Genomic DNA, 12,170 nt, shown 5'->3' with positions numbered 1-12,170 from the left:
TATCCCTTCCTATAGGCATGTTGATGAGCTGTGTTCAAATCATTTATACAAAAATAGTTTTTAATTTGCTCATATACTATTCTTTCCATGATTTTACTCAGGGTGGGAAACAGTGTTAATTTCGTTGACTAAATATTTTCGTCATTATTTTCGTCACGAATATATTTTTGCTGACGAAAACGAAACGAAAACTAAAATAGAAGGCACTGATGGAGACTAAAACTATGACTAAATTGATTGATATTATCGTCAACTAATAAAGGACGAGACGAAAATAGACTGTGACGAAAATAAAATCAGCAGACGGGAGAGATGCCAGGAATGAGCAAAAGAACCGGCAAAACAGAACAGACTGCATGAGAGAAGAGAACCAATCAGAGCCTGACTTATTGAGACGTGAAGCGAAGGTTTTCAGTTTTTATGAGCTCCCGGGAAGTCGGCATTCGAAGAGGTGATAGGGACTTTAAGCAACAGCCTCTGGTGGAACGGCAACGCCATTCTGGCGTTGTATTGCGCCTGCGCGAATTTAACTGCTACTTTGTGACGTTCTAATTTAACGGTCTACTACGGGAGAACAGCTGATTTGCCAGAGTCGCTACAACGTGAGAGGTTAGGTAAATAAATGTTATATTTTTAGACTTATTTACATCATACAATATTAAAAACTCCTCTTCTGACAAAAGATTGTCATTTAACGCCAAAAGCAATCCTTCTCTTGCTTTTTTAAATTATATATATTTTTGGATCTCAATAAATGAATTAATGCTGCGTTGCGCTGTTCTGTTTTACCGTTGCTTAGTGACTTTTACGTTCTTGGCTACAGCGGTGTGACAGCAAACTTCCGGTCGCTGTAGCCGTTCCATTCGCAGCTGTTGCTTAAAGTCCCTACTGTCTAAAAGAGCGACAAAATGTCCACAGCTCACTTCACGTTTGACGACGAACAAAACAAAACAAAGTGTAAAGCACGCAGAGCGCTCATTCGTGGCAAGAACACAACCAATTTGAAAAGACATTTACAGACGAGCCACCCGGACATTTTCTCAAATGTAATTTTACAACGATGTTCTTTTGTTTATTGAGCTAAGCAAAATTGGAATAGTGCAGTGCGTAGATGTTGTAGCATTAAATATTACGAACTGAAAAGTACTGTAAAATAGCCCCTTCTTCAAATTAGATGCGAGCACAATACTAATACGTAATATCATGATAAATACATTTGATTAATACTAATGTTTAGTATATTTTATAATGTTCTACTTGTTGACAATATCACAAATATTTCTATATTAGTCATGTGAAACATGAATGTTCACATCCTATCATTATACATACAAATCTAGCAATATTGTAGTATTTAAAACATACAATATTGCTAGACAAATGAATACCTTATAAAATCTTGTTACTTTTTTTATCCACCTAGCTGCCAACTTATTAAATATTTACTTTAAATGTATGCACTTATTGTTCAGCTCAGCTGTAAACTTTAAGGTCCTGGACCTAACTTTATTTTTCTTTTATTGATGGTCAATTGGCAGCTAGTTATTGTTTACATTATCATGACAGTGTTTGTTGCTGCATAAAAGCTTTTGAATCGAAATAAAGACACAGTTGTGTTGAAATAAAGTTGAATTTGTGTTATATTTATTTTGGTTAAGTTTGTTTCCTATACCAGCTGTAAAAAATTGTCTAGTAAATCTGTTATTGATTTTAGTCTTATTTTAGTCGACTAAAATACCAAGCAATTTTAGTCGACTAAAATACCTAGCAATTTTAGTCGACTAAAATAAGACTAAAATTAAAACAAATCAGATGACTAAAACTAAAAAAAATTATAGTCAAAAGACTAAGACTAAAACTAAATTAAAATTTTGTGTCAAAATTAACACTGGTGGGAAATATATTTATCGGCCTACTATTCTTCCCTGAAAAATTCTCTTTATGATTTTTAGGCAGTGGGATAATTTTTGCAATCTTCCACTGAGCTGGGCAGACTGATTTCTCCAAACTTAAATTAATAATTTAATGAGCCAAGATCGGCCTGTAATTCTGCAACCAGAGAAGCCATTTTGATTGTACAGAGGAGCTCCACGTGGTTGTGCGTGCATTGATCGGATGTACTGCGTTTTATAATCCTCTTTCTTGGTAAATATTATTCACAATATCTTTATTATGCACAAATAAGTTGTGAAGCAGAGTTTAAAAGAACATTTGCTGTGTACATTTTTTGTTATAGATTTATTTGAAGTGCATGTGTCATGAGTGAACCTTGTGTTGATTGGTAAAGGATTGGGTATGTACATTTCATGATTTATGGTGTAAAATACTGATGCCATGCTTATTTGATAAATCTGTGATGTGTATATAGTATAAATCTTTGGTTTAAAGCATATTTCTGATACTGCTTGATCAATATGTGAAATGTGGGTTGTGGCTTTGTTAATGTGCTTTTATTCCTCTTGTACCCCAGCCACTGCCGTATTCCAGTTTGTGTTATCGTATTTCAATTATCTTGAACATTTTTTTGTTTGGAGAAATCGATTTACATCTAACACGTTGGAGTACATTACACTGTATACCAGTTCGAATAGTCTGTGATTAGTGCATTGATCTACAGGTTGAAATTGAGTTTTGTTTTTTTGTGACATTTGATTGTCATCCTCAAATTTGCTGTAAACTTTTTCCATGATTTCTGTTTTTTGTTTAATTGGTGAAATCTAATTTTTTTCTTGTGAAATCGTTTTGAACAAGGCAACCTTTATTTCTTAATTACTTTTATCAGTTTAATCATGCTCCCATTGACCGCTGTCACCTACTTTAAACAGCAGTCAGAATGAAACCCAGATTACAAAAAGCATAGTTTGCTTCTGGTGTGTATTTCTTCCATTACACCCGGTTACATTTATTTTCAGATATATTTTAGAATAGAGTTAAGCTTTTACAGGTTAGGAATGACATGGGGGTAAGTAATTAAAGACAATTTTCATTTTAGGCTGGAGTATCCCTTTAAGTATGGTGTCCCATACTTGAAATTTGTGCTCTCTCTCATCAGTCCAAGTGCATACACAGCAGTCAGTGGGCAACCATTTGCTTGTGGCGGCCGGGAAGCAGTTGGGGGTTCGGTGCTTTGATAAATGGCAGTTGTTTGTAGTGAGAGTGCTGTTCATTTACTCATTCCACCTACATTTCCTGGTGATACTAACACTCAAACCCAAAACCTCAGAGTCAAAAGTCTGACTCTCTAAACGTACATCAAAATACAAATTTAACCTTTTCCTGTCACTCAACAGGTGGTGATTCTGTTGGTTTTAGTGATCAAAGGGTTACACTGCCAGGAGCGTCCTGCAGAACCTGGGAAGGGTAGCAAAGCCACAAGTCTTTTAATTAGCTTTTCATCTACTGCAATTCTAACTTGAATACGTTTCTTGTCTTGACTAGAAAGAGACAGTCTGAACTTGTTTTTTACATAACAAAACCTTCAGCTAACAAGGTAAAAGGTTGGGCAAAATGAGTGATCGAAAGCTCCAAACACTTGAAAATCAAGAAGCAGTTTCTATAAAAAACCAACATAAATATTCATAATTCTGAAAATGTTGGATTTGAGAGAATGTTTTGCTGTTTTGATGCTAACTTTAGCCTGATAGCACTGAAAGCTAACGTCCCACCCTCCCTGCAAATCGCCGTCCAAAGCTACACCTCTTGCAGATATGCTCACTGAATATAAACCTAACAGAGCACTCGGATCACTAGGATCAAGTCAGTTAGAAATACCAAGGGTTCACACAAAACAAGGGGAGTCCGCCTTTAGTTACTATGCTGCCCGCAGTTGGAATCGGCTTCCAGAAGAGATCAGATGTGCTAAAACACTAGTCACATTTAAATCTATACTCAAAACCCATCTGTTTAGCTGTGCATTTATTGAATGAGCACTGTGCAATGTCCGAACAGATTGCACTATATTTTCACTGTTTTATTTTTATTTTATTTTTTTATCATTTTCTAACTGTTTTTAAATATTTTAATCATTTTGTTTTATTTTTATTAATTTTTTTCTTCATGATTATTTTACTTTCTTTTATGTAAAGCACTTTGAATTACCATTGTGTACGAAATGTGCTATATAAATAAACTTGCCTTGCCTTGCCTCTTAAAAGCATATAAGAAAACAGGCCAGAGGTATCATTTATAAAACTCTTGGTAGATTTCATCCTAAAAGTGTACATAGGCACAAAAGCTAGATTTTGCGTATGCACAAAAGTTTTCTGATTTATAAAACCATATGTACACCAGAACCTGCACATAAATCCCTTTAAAATCTTCCCCAGTCAGGGGAAGATCGTGCATACGTGCTTCTCCACCCAGACTCCTCCCCGAAATAATCATATATGGAGCTTACAACACCTTGTTTTACTATGCATTACCTCATCTGCATATCATTTCCATGCATATTCACATGCAAGTGCCAGCATGTTTAACACCGAGACATTAAGGAAATATGAGATGAGGACTGTGGCATACACATTAATTTGTATAGCTAAAAATGATTGAGTATCTTTATGTTTTATATTAAATATATGAAAATATCCTATAAAACAAAATGATTTAAAGTTGTTCTCAAATATATTGTAGAATACAGTTGATCTCATTCTTTTACACTGGCCATATAGTATTTCAAAAGTTTTAAACAATTAAAAATCAAAAGTTTTGCTGAATAACATATTTTAGCAATTTTTTGTGGAAACTGATAGACCCAGATTTATTGCAGTGTAAATACAACCGTCTGATTCGGCAAGTCACAGACAAAGTATTTTAAAAAGGAAACGTGCAAATCTTAATGTTTTCTCTTATTTATATCCTTCAGATATTTATGTATATTTCATAATGTTGTGGAGATACCTACACATGCCATCAACATTTCTGTGCAGCTGCGGTTGTACAGTAAGCTATTATCATTGGTCCTATACCAGACAATTGACCGCTCAACCTCTGAATCCAGCAGTATCCACCATAATATCGAAGTGCGCATCACTGTTCTCAATAAAATATTTATCATAACATGTGATCTGTAGTTTAGATTAAAGATGAATTATTGTGCACATAAAGCACTCCTTGCTGTCATTAAAACAGGGCATACCACAGGAAAATTATGTAGCCCATTAATAAAATTATGTAATTATGTAGTGATGAGTTGGGCGGGGCGAAGAGCAGTGGGAACGGAGCGAGGCCGGTGGAGTAATTGAAGATGAGCGACACCTGCACCACTCACCGGTCTTGAGACCCATGGAGGAGCTCTGGAAGGATAAAGGGAGGAGTACGACAGTGAAGGATGAGAGAGGACCAGGCCTGGGTTTTATTTTGTGTTTTGGTTTTGTTTGTGCACTGCAGTCGTCCACGAGGGGCTGCTGCACTGTTTTGTGTTTGTTTTATTATTGAAGTTTTATTTGAATTAGGATATACTGGTATTGAATATAACTGTGATATTCAAAGCAACAATTATCAATACCGTGTTAATTTAGTGAGTGACGATATACCAGTATTAGTGATAACCGGACTATTTAAAATGAACCGTTCTCTTATGTTAACACCACATGTAAATACTCCAGCGCCACTACCTGGTTTAGCTCCCAAGCTAAATCTTGTCGCTGCACAAGATGGCCGCCAGCCCAGTGCCGCTGCGCAGAATGACCGCCGACCCAGCACCATTGCACAGAATGGCCGCCAACCCAGCGCCACGAGGCAAGATGGAAGCCAGCACAGCTCCACAGCACAAGATGGCCACTAGCCCAGAGCCACAAGGCAAGATGGAGGCCAGCACAGCGCCACAGCACAAGGTGGTCACCAGCCCAGTGCCACGGTGCAAGATGGCCGCCAGCTCAGCGCCAACGCCCAAGATGGCTGCCGAGACATTTTTGGATTATTTCTCCATGCTGTAAAAGATCCTAGAGATTCCCAGGAGTGGTCACGTCACATCTGCTGAGCCAGCACCACAGTACAAGATGGCCACCAACCCAGCGCCACTGCACAAGATGGCTGCCAGCTCGGAGCCACTGCAGAGGATGGCAGCTACAGTGGGCTTTCCTGAGTTGAGTCAGGTTCCCGTTGACTCTCCAGAGTTGAGTCAGGTTCCGGTTGACCTTCCAGAGTTGAGTCATATTCCCGTTGACCCTCCAGAGTCGAGTCACGTTCCAGTTGATTCTCCAGAATCAAGTCAGATTCCTGTTGACCTTCCAGAGTCGAGTCAGGTGCCCGTTGACTTTCCAGATTTGAGTCAGGTTCCGGTTGACTTTCCAGAGTTGAGTCAGGTTCCGGTTGACCCTCCAAAGTCGAGTCAGGTGCTCATGGACCCTCCAGAGTCAGGCTTAGTCACCGTTGACTTTCCAGAGTCTGGCTTAGTCAGCGTTGACCTTCCAGAGTCAGGCTTAGTCACCGTTGACCTTCCAGAGTCAGGCTTAGTCACCATTGACCTTCCAGAGTCAAGTCAAATTCCAGTTGACCTTCCAGAATCGAGTCAGGCTCCTGTTGACCTTCCAGAGTCGAGTCAGGTGCCTGTTGACTCTCCAGAGTTGAGTCAGGTTCCGGTTGACCTTTCAGAGTTGAGTCATATTCCCGTTGACCCTCCAGAGTCGAGTCACGTTCCAGTTGATTCTCCAGAATCAAGTCAGATTCCTGTTGACCTTTCAGAGTCGAGTCAGGTGCCCGCTGATTTTCCAGAGTTGAATCAGGTTCCGGTTGACCCTCCAAAGTCGAGTCAGGTGCTCATGGACCCTCCAGAGTCAGGCTTAGTCACCATTGACCTTCCAGAGTCAGGCTTAGTCACCGTTGACCTTCCAGAGTCAGGCTTAGTCACCTTTGACCTTCCAGAGTCGAGTCAAATTCCAGTTGACCTTCCAGAGTCGAGTCAGGCTCCTGTTGACCTTCCAGAGTCGAGTCAGGCTCCTGTTGACCTTCCAGAGTCGAGTCAGGCTCCTGTTGACCTTCCAGAGTCGAGTCATGTGCCTGTTGACTTTCCAGAGTTGAGTCAGGTTCCGGTTGACCCTCCAGAGTCGAGTCAGGTGCTCATGGACCCTCCAGAGTCAGGGTTAGTCACCATTGACCTTCCAGAGTCAGGGCTAGTTCCTGTTGACCTTCCGGAGTGGAGTCAGGTGCCCGTTGATTTTCCAGAGTTGAGTCAGGTTCCGGGTTGACCCTCCAGAGTCAAGTCAGGTGCTCGTGGGTCCTCCGGAGTCAGGGTTAGTCACCTTTGACCTTCCAGAATCAGGGCTAGTCACGATTGACCTTCCAGAGTCATAGCTAGTCACCATGGACTTTCCAGAGTCAAGTCAAGTCACTGGTGATCTTCCAGGACAGAGTCAAGTCACTGGTGATCTTCCAGGACAGAGTCAAGTCCAGGGTTCCCACTCTTTCACAAACACCAGATTCAAGGACTTTTTAAAGCACCATTTTATTAAATAAAGCACCTTTGGAATTCACACCCCCAGCGCATAACATCATGAAAGTCCTTACTGTACTTAAACTTAATATTTACATAAAGAAATGTCAGAGTAATAATGATGTTTTGAATTGTATAAAATTAGACCATTTAGACAGTCGTGTTTAAAGGACTTGAAATCCATTAAATTCAATACTGGTAATATTCAAAAGCAGTTTCTGAAATATTGATTAAACAAATGAATTACATTAGTTTTAAAAGAGTTTTTAAATTAAGAATTAATTTGTCTTCTTTTTTTATATAAAAAGCTTGTAAATGTTCAATAAAATAGTAAAACCTGTTAACATGACACATTTGTACATTCAATTATTATAGACTTATTATAGAGGGGGACAGAAATTACACATACACACACAAACACACATACATATAACATTACAATATAATATAAAACATTACAATATAACATTTATGTAATCAATATAGCCTACCAGTCAACAGTTTTTGAACAGTAAGATTTTTTATGTTTTTAAAGAAGTCTCTTCTGCTCACCAAGCCTGCATTTATTTGATCCAAAGTACAGCAAAAGCAATTGCAAAATATTTTTACTATTTAGAATAACTGTTTTCTATTTGAATTTATTGTAAATTGTAATTTATTCCTGTGATCAAAGCTGAATTTTCAGCATCATTACTCCAGTCTTCAGTGTCACATCCTTCAGAAATCAGTCTAATATGATGATTTGCTGATGATCAATATTTAAAACAGATGAGTAAATTTTTCAGTATTCTTTGATGAGTAGAAAGATCCAAATGTGAAACAAAAAGCTTTCGCAACATTATACACTATACCATTCAAAAGCTTAGAGTCTGTTTTTTGTCTTTTGTGTTTTTTGGAAAATAAATTATAGAAATTAATACTTTTATTTAGAAATGATTCTTTAAATTGAACAAAAGTGATGATAAAGTAGGTCTGGGTATCGATTCAGATGTTCAAGATCGATTCGATCTCGATTCACAATCTCTCAAATCGATCCGATTTCGATTCTCGATTCGATTTTCGATTAGAGCTGTAATCGGGCCTTAAAAGTTAGGCCCAAAAGATTTCGGCCCGAGACCGACAAGTAGGGGAGAGCGGGGTCGAAAGTAACGTGGGAAGAAAGTAACAAAGTGATTTTCTCCTAGCCTCTTTCTGCATTTGCATTCCTAGCTATGACAGCATACTCAGCATGCAATCCTTGACGGAGCTGAGAAATATCATGTGATTTCCTCATCATTTCCCGAAGTTAGGTCCATAAAACTGTTTTCGAGTACAAAAAGTAAATTGAAGCGGTAATCTTTTCAAATTAGTCGTGTTGTTTTTCTTGTTTCATGTGTCACAGTCACTGTTGGGAACGTTACTTTTAAAAAGTAATTATAGTTACTCACTACTTGTTCCAAAAAGTAACTGTGTTAGTAACTGAATTACTCTATAATAAAAGTAACTCGTTACCAGGGAAAATAACTATTTGCGTTACTGTAAAAAAAAAAAAAAAAGTTGCTTTATGTCGAATAATCTTTTTTTTTTTTGAGCATTTTTCACAAGTCAGTTAAAATGAGTAGAACAGACATGTGTTCGTACATAACTTTCAATATTTATTGCACGTCAGCAGACAGCAAGAGTTTCATTCTGCACTTCCAAGTATTATCTTTGTAAGAAAAGTGTTTTTGGCCACTAGCTTTGTAGATGCGTGTCACACATTACATATACACATTACATTCACCTTCTTGCCTTTGACCAAAATGAATTTGAAGTAGTGCTTATATCTCTAACTTGAAAATGGCAACTTTTCATCGGATTGCTCCTGACTCGCCATCTCTGCTGCTGCTGCGAATCCCGCGTGCGTGTGTGTTTGACGCCACTATGGAGGCCGCTGGCGTAAAAACACTGGCTCTGATTGGCTAACATGAAACACATGGCTCTACCCTACCCAATCATAATTGCTTATCTCGTTTTTAACCCACCTCCCCAATCGCTGTGTGAGCCAGGGGTGCGTTCGGATTACATCATTTATTAAATCAATGCATAGTAACGCACCGCAATTAACTTCCAGTAATGTTAACGGCGTTATAACTACGGGAAAAGTCATTAGTTAGATTACTCCGTTACTGAAAAAATAACGTCGTTACCTAACGCTGTTCTTTTAAACGCCGTTATTCCAAACACTGGTCACAGTAATGATCAATCTACAGGTTATTTAGTGCTTCAACACATCCTTAAGTTTTTTCCTTAAGATTTTTTCAGTTTAAAATTAAATCGAGTTTAAATGTCAGGAGTTCCTGTCGGGACGAAAGTAACAGTTGTGCATACTATATTGTACATTTCTGTCGTATTATACCAAAAGAATATGTCTTAGTGAGGTTCAGAAAAACAGACAGTGGTCTGGTTTTATCCAGATGTTTTTGAGAGGGCGTTTCTGGACATAGAGGAACATCTCTCTCTGGGCAGCTGCTACGTCACATTTATATTTAGGTTTTAGCCATATCTTAGCCTTTAAACCTCCAGCTATGAATTTGCAGTGTTTCCAGATGTTTTAATGCAAACTTTCAATTTATGAATAAAAACAACTGGATGGAAACATAAACAGGCCTACTGTTATATTATGTTTAGAGGTTTTTTTATTATGCTAATGTAATTAAATTTTTATATTGTACATTGTTGAAAAAAAAGTTTTATAAAAATACATTGAAATTGACAAAAAAATACAGTCAGGTTTTGAGACATCTGATGAAACTTAAACTTAAAATGAAAGTGTAATTTAATTTTTGCAAAGATAAAGGAAAAAATATGTTTGCAGCTACATATTAACAAGGTCACAATCAGGTATACTTAAGAAAAATAAGAGTAACAGAAAAAAATCTAGCTTATATTGTTGTTACTTTTAACCCACCTGTGTGTTACTTTCGTCCCAACCGATGGGGTCGAAAGTAACAATGTGCAACGTATGTTCAAAGTGAAATTATACTGAAGTCTTTTTACATTTCTACAAAATACCACCTGGTATTGTTAGACCACACTTATGAGTTACTGGTCACAGCAGAAATATATCTCTGTCTACAACATTATCTTTTAAAATGATGTTTTTCTTAAAAATTGTACTTTCGTCCCTGCTCTCCCCTGCATTTTGATTGACAGCTTTTTAAAAGCCCGAACCCATTTACAACCCGACATTATTCAAATTTACCACGCAAGCAGCTCTTTTGCCTTTTGTCAGGAATGAGTCATTTATACATGTTTTAACATAATTTATACATGGCTAACGTAATAGGCCACTTGGAAGTTTGAACAAAGAAATAAAATAAGTCCTCTGTAACATCGTAATATCTCTGCTGAGGACGTCAGCAGACACTGATGCTCGGGTTTGTTCCGATCAGAGCTTGTGAGCGGAGAGCGCATTTCTGAATATCCTGATCCGCTCGCTCATTCCGTGGGGTCTTCCTCAACCCAGAATGGTTGCTGCTAAAAACTGATGCTAAAAAATCTCAATAAATTACATTTTGAAATATATTCAAATAGAAAATTTTAAGTATTTTAAATAGGCTAGTAAAAATGTTTAAAAATGTACTGTTTTACTGTACTTTGGATCAAATAAATGCAGCCTGGTGAACAGAAGAGACTTCTAAAAACTGTTACTGTTCAAAAACGTATTTTCTCTAATGTCTAGCTTTTATTTGGCATAGAAATATGTAGCTGCTGGACAACAACAAATAATAATGATTTGTTTATATACTACAAACACTTTTTTTCATCACATAATAATAAGGCAGAATAGATTCTATACTGTAATAAATGCAGTTAGCACTGCATTGTTCATATACTTTATCACCTGCTGGAGATGACTCAAAAAAACATATATTGTTGCAATTTTATGTTTCACTAGTTCACGCTTACATATGAGGTATGGTATGCATATTTGGCGTGCTGTCTGGGGAAGGGCTTCGAGCTCGGGAATGGCCTGAACCTAGAGTGCCCCCCCTTCCCCGTCTATTTATAAAGTGAACTCAAAGTGAGGAGATGGGGTGGAGGAGGGATGCTGATAAACCGAAAAAATGGATAGAGGTAAGTCAGCGATATTTAAACTATGGGATTGATTACTTGATTATGGTCCACCTGTGTTGATTAGGCTAAGTATTATATTAAGTATCTGATGCGTTCCCCCCGAATCCTATTAATAAAATGTCATTTAATGTTTTCGTGTTTCCAAAAGTGTCTGTTTTTCTGTGAAAACAACTGTTTTCATACAGCAATAGCTGGATGCTTTTGGCCATATTAGGAATTTCCTGGTATGACTTTCTGCATGAGAGCCCCCCCCTGTATTCGAGTGTGAATGAGTGTGTTTAGCACTCCTTGATGTTTATCTCACCTTCTGGGTCCGAATAAAACATCATGTCATGTGTCTCGTTGAGTTTAAATCTAGATTTATTCACGCCAGCTCTTGAAAACCTCTATTCGAACACACTTGACCGAAAAAGTGCAGGGGACAAATTTCTGTGATATAAAGTGAGGGGACATGTCCCCGGCATAATCTACACCCCTGGAGACGTGTTAAAATTATTTTTTAAATCTTTTTTTATTGTAAATCCCATTGAATTTGCACTTTCCCGGCATTGAGGCTGATAGGCTAATTATAACTGCTTCTCCATAGGTTAATGCGCTAGACTTTGGGATTGGGTTCCCCCAGGACGCAAATCTTGTGGTTAGG

This window comes from Carassius auratus, chromosome 22 (assembly GCF_003368295.1).
Source record: "Carassius auratus strain Wakin chromosome 22, ASM336829v1, whole genome shotgun sequence".
Classification (NCBI taxonomy): Eukaryota; Metazoa; Chordata; class Actinopteri; order Cypriniformes; family Cyprinidae; genus Carassius; species Carassius auratus.
The sequence above is the reverse complement of the archived record's forward strand: the minus strand, read 5'-3'. Positions refer to the sequence as shown.